The following is a 6341-nucleotide window of genomic DNA, read 5'->3' as shown; positions in this document are numbered from 1 at the left end:
TTCCTGACTAGTAGGTTTATTAGCATTTATTATAATGGTCGTATTCTTAGCACTCTCCTATAGTTTCTATTCAGACCACTGTGTTCTTTAGTGCTTGTCCTGTGTCTGGCGAGCAAGCGTGTGTCTGATTGGTGGATAGGATGGTTGCGGAATGCCCGCAGTGAAACACACAACTTGGTTCCTTAGGTGGTGACTTACACGATACTTACATCGCAGGTGTAGAATAATACGAGGTTCTGCTAAGTTTTTGAGATTAGAAAATTGACCCCACATGGTGCGTGCAATATCTTCGTCACCAAGATTTGATCCTTAAAACCTTTCATTCATAGCATGTTACTAAACCCAATCCACAAACTGTAGATGGAGTCATTATTTTCATAATTTTCATCGTTTACACATACAGTTTCCACATTTACATTGTTTTGAGTAATATGAGTTTTTTTACGGTCATTTTTTAAGAATGCCTCTCCTAAAAAACGAATAATGTGTGATTACCTCGGACTCGACCACTCCAAGAACTCTTCCGCAACTACTACTCATAGCGTAGACCATATCGGATACGGAACTAAGTATTAGTGAGACATGAACAGCAAGAGGTAATACGAATCTATAAAGATAGGAAAAATCCTCGCCACGGAGCCCGAAAGAAAACAATCCGACGTGAGTGTGGACGTGAGTTTCTTCAGTGCATTCCATCCACTTATCTTAATTCTGATTGGGCTCATGCTCCTGGAGTTTGACACCAGCTTCGGTAGCTCTGTCTCGTCCGTCCTCGTCGGCTCTTGGTGCCGCGAAGGCTAAGGATATAAGTTGCTTCATGTGCCAACCTCCCACTTTTTCACCGACCCGGCTACATCAGTTAAGTGGAAGCCATTGCTGTCTACATATTATTGAAAACGATAGAACATTCGCATAGTACGAAAAAGGACTTGATGAAGAAGAATAACTGTATGGATAATTTTCCAAATTCTTCATGAAATGAGATTTTGTTTCGAATATCGATATCAGTGGAAAACAAAATGAATTTGCGTCATTTAAAATTTTATAACGAAAGCAGTGATTAATTTGCGTTAGAGTGGATAACAAAAATATGGTACTGCCATCATATGCTTCGGGAAAAAATATTTTTTCGTAGAGATCAGAACCCGTGACTTCAAATTGCAGCCGTGAAAAATAATCTGCTTTGCCACAAAGCCAACTCACTCACTGATTTCAATATTTTTTCAGTGCGGGCTTTCCGAAATCATGCAAGAGAACGAACCAGAACTTCTAGTGTCATGAAATCAAATTGAATTGGAACTCGCTGTGCCAATATTTGCCGTGACGTTGCGGCGAATATTTTATGCGTATGTTTTGTTCGTTATCTCTCATCTCAAAAGCTACGCAGTTAATTGTAATAAAAAGTACTTCCACGGATTGGCCAATTTACGAGATAAAGTGATTTGAAGTTATGGAGGTGGATTTATCATGAAGCATGAGCTGCACAATTTATGTAGCATTAAAGATTGCTCACATCCCGTATGCAAAATTCCCTTTTAAGGTGTAGTAATGATGAGGATATTGCGGGAGATGAGGATGTTGATCAAGTTTCTCTCCTATTGGTCAGTGGCGGCCTGCCCACAATAACGCCGCCCCTCCCAAAGATTTGAAAACGGAAAAAAATTAAATACCCATTCAATTGTAATTATACATCTAATTAACCAAAGTATTTTTTTTAATCGCATACATTGATAATGTAGGAAAAAACATGCAAAAATAGCGCGAGAAGTTTTCATTTGTAGCCGCGGGGCGCTGGCCAGAACGTCCCAATCCCTATTAACATGCAGTTATATATGTGGAAATGGAAATTACTGAGAGTGCATGAATGGTGGATGGTGTCTCGGATTTAAAACATTTAAATGATAAAGTCAAAAAACAAATTTAGCGAAAAACACATCAATGCATTGAGTACGCCGTGTTAGACAAAGTTGACATGAGAGTCCAATTAGATTTTGCGTACAGATTAAGAATTGAAAAGCTTAATGAAGAAGTGTCTAAAAACCGTTACACAAGCATTAGACTCACGAGCCGCCACGGCTACTGGTACTATAGAAAATAATGAAACTCAAATTCCAAACTGCGGCGAAAGAGGCGCCGCTCAATTCTTTGCCATACTTTTGAATCCGACTGTGCAAGGACTGTGTTGTGTGAAGTTTCCCCGAACATAATATCAACTGTTCCTCTGAGGTCAAAAGAAGGATATTGTCAGCCAAGAAAGCGTTTCATCTAAAGAAAAGTCTCTCAGTAAATGTTAGGGTTCGTGGTACTTTAGTGGGCCTTCAAAAGGTCTTAATTACACGAGACTAAAGCCAGGTGACCAAATTAGTATGGCATTAGCAGCATGAGAAATATAACGTAAGTTAATGCCTTTGAAGGGAACGCAATTCTGTTATACATGACGCACTTTTTAGTTGTATGCATTCGGCGGGTTGCTGGATAGTATTTTATTGCAAAGAAATTAGCAAAATTTGAACAAACACTATTCAAGAGCTAATTAAGAAACTCAAACGTACCACTTCATTGGATGGGGATCACTATAACCTCAAATAAAAATACAGATAAATGACCGCAATGGAAGATAATTCATCGGATCACAAGAATATAATAAATGCTATTCTCCGATAGATTTACTATGTATAATACGTCACTCATTTCTTATTCGCAAGATAAGTAACTCGTAACTTAAGTCTTTTGAACTTGAAAGGACACAAAATTCACACAAAAAGGGACAAAATATAGATATATGTAAAGCGTTACTCATGTTTATTCGCAAAATGTTGGTTCGTAACTAAATCTATCGAACTTAGAACGGCACAAAATGTACATCACAAAGGTAGGTGTAATAAAGTTACACGCAAATTAGCATTATTATTTCATGACCGCATTGTAGACACAAAAATCCCGCGTATGAAAAAAGTCGAGAATAAAAAATCATTTCATTCTAAAAATAGGGATTATAAAAAACAACAGAAACCGCCCACGATATAATATTAATAACGTACCCTCCATCATAATAATTAAGTTCTTGACATGCCATATAAAATGTATGCACATATAATACTTATCTTCTCGCCAGAAAAACATATCACTATCGTTTGTCCTGTTTCTAAGAAGAATTTCCTGAATAGTTTTTCATGTAGTGTGTGCTGATGCATGGATGTGATTGAGGACAATAAGATCGAAATGGATAACTTGAGTAACCAAATTTAAACTTACAGGAATGTAATTTTGGAGGAGAAGTACAAGAACAAGGTGGACCTACAGAAAACTGATTCTGCAAATACCATATGACGTCCAATTTGTGAAATAATCGATGAAAAGAGATCAAAATGAGAACGTATTTGATTTTACGCAATATCACAGCCTAAAGAACATGGACGAAGCTAAAAATGTCAGAACAGTTAATATTACTACGATAGGGTTCTTGACTACGATAGTAACCAAAACAAAGGTATCCATGGGCAACAAAACAATAAATATATGAACAAATTAATAAAGAGCATTGATGTACGATAAATGCGGGAGTATATACACATACCCTAAATGAAAGCACAATTCATCTGTCACTCACACAGGCAATATATCATGACAAAGAATATTATAGAAGATAAAATTAATAGAAATAGACAAATGACGATTGTGAACTTCATTCGTAATAGTCTTGGCGGTATTAATTAAATGCTCTTCGAAATATAGAATGAAATAGGGAGAAATGTTTGAAAATGAAGTTATGCTGGCAGTCATGGCTTCTAAAATTAGGTCAACCTTTAAAATAACAAACAAATACCAACAGCAAAGCTTTGCGAAAGACCTGAAGGTCAACGTCTCCCTATCACAGAGGTGTAAGTAAACAAATTATAATAATTTGATCGTATTTTCAACCATATTTTGCAGAACATTGTGTTTTCTTTTCTTAACACGCAGGCAATCAAAGGGGACAAGTCGTGTGGAATTTATATACGGAATAGTTGAGAGAGAGTTCCGAAGAAATTAGGATTCGTCAAGCGTATTGTGCGGAGATTTTCGGATGAGAAAATATAAGAAAGGTGCTATTTCGCACTCGTCCGACCTCACCCAGAATATGCAGCGATATCAAATGTTATCCGGTGCAGAAATTTAATCCGCGAACTGAATAAACCATAAAGGAAGGCTGCGCGTTCCGTCAAAAACTGCTACGGGCGTACACACAGCGTTACGCAGATGTTTCGCGAATTAGGTTGGGAGTCGCTGGAGACTCGGAGGCTGCAAGCAAGGCTTAGATTGCTTGAACAATTGAGAATGGATATCTGTAATAGCGATACAGAGAACTTAATATTAGGCCCACACTATATTCCCAGGTCCCACAGAAACGATAACATTAGAGAAATATTTTGCCGAACGGATAGATATGGGAATTTGCTTTTGCCCCGAATCATTACGCTTTGACTTTAATAAATGCTAGACGTAATATTGTTTGAAGATTCACTTTTCATATATAAGCGGCTGGCGTCCAAACACCCCATGCCACACGCCTTTTTAGCATAACAACAGAAAGAATAACAGTCCAAGAGAGAGGAAAATTCATCTCTCAATTAATACGAAAACAAATCTTAATGAAGAGTACTACAGAAGAAATGATTCGTAGAAAAATAAAAAATGACGATTGAGAATTCCATGCGTAAAAGTGTTTGCGTTGTGAATGAGATTCACATGCAACAATGAAATCAAAAAGAGAAAGAAATGGCTGAAAAAAGCAGTTAAATTTGAATTCATGTCTGCAGCAACAAGGTCAAAAGAAGATGAACCTAAACCAACCAGTCTTTCGAACCGGCAAAGCTTTTCGAAAGGCGAAAATTCAAGCCAGTAACTATGAAGGTCAACGTCTCTCTTTCGTACAGAAGTAAGCATCCAAGTTATATTCATTCCCTCGTACTCTAAACCATATATTTTTCTGAACATTATGATGCCTTTTTTATTGCGGGAACACTAACTCCAAACTGGTAATTTGCGACTTAACACTTTGAGTGCCGCCCGCTAATTTTAAAGCCCTGCTGAACAAATATCCAGCCATTTTTGCTAAATTATAGCTACAGAGGTCCTTTCGTCCTCAAGTAAACATAAAGTGAAATCTTTTTCCATCGAGCAGTTGATTTCTGAAGCAAGGATGTCTTAATGACAAAGATTACTTAACTGATTTAATAACTGAATGCATTCGAAAGAATTGGACGATTAAGTTAGGAGCCTTTCCCATGCTTTCAAACATTCAGTGGATATCGACGCAAGAACTTATGAAAAGGTAATTCCGTTGTGAAGAAGAAAGTTCATTAAAGGTTAATGTGTAGGTTTTCAGTAAATGCCAGCTAGACAAGACTGTGAATATACTTCATCATGTTAAAATATTATCAAATAACAGCAGGCGAATCAATAAGTAGCATTGAGGCATAAACGTGTTGATGTTGCCAAGGAAACATAATACTGTCGACAGATAATAACAGCAGCGAAATGAATAAGGCCAATCCTACACCAAGTGCAAATACACCTGGAAGATCCCTCATAAAGCCCATTCACAATACGCTAATATCCATGACGTATACTCAAATGTAGGTAAAATTTTAGAATCCACTGAGTGGTAAAATGATTAATTTTGAATCAAGTAAACTCTGCAGGGGAAATTAAAATAATCCGTCGCCTTCATCTTGAGATCTACGCAAAAAAAAAACCAAAACGCATAAAAAGCTCTATCGATCTTATTTTGTATTTTCCCTGCAATTGTTTCCAATAATTCCATTCACGGAGGAACAAGACAAAGAAATTAAAATATTTAATACGTAGACAAAGAATATAAACACCGTCCAAACAAAAATAATTACTTCCATTTGAAGTAAAGGTTAGCACACCAATAGCAACTTTTTGGCATATAACATAATGAAATAATGTATGATATTAAAAAATGAAATACACTTACCATTTATCCCCTCCTTATCTCTCTCCAACGTAATATAATTCCCAGAAATTTCACTCGCATAACTGACACAGCACTATTTTCACGCGGAAACAATTTACTGGAAATAATAAGAAATGGACACATATTAACATAATGCTATCATCAAGCAGAAAGCAAGAGTACAAAATCCGAATGATTAAATATTATCGAAGCAACGTCCGGCTATTGTGAACACGGAAAAGTTTGTATCGGAAATTAAAAATTAGTGAAAAATGATAGTTAATCCACTTAACTATTCAATTCAATTCTTATAATTTGCAACAGTCGTGTGATTCAACGGTAAGGAAGAGAAAGTTAGCGAAGAAAACTTGAGAAATCT

The sequence above is a fragment of the Ischnura elegans genome, chromosome 6, assembly GCF_921293095.1.
Source record: "Ischnura elegans chromosome 6, ioIscEleg1.1, whole genome shotgun sequence".
In the NCBI taxonomy this organism is placed as follows: Eukaryota; Metazoa; Arthropoda; class Insecta; order Odonata; family Coenagrionidae; genus Ischnura; species Ischnura elegans.
Note: the sequence above shows the minus strand (reverse complement) of the source record.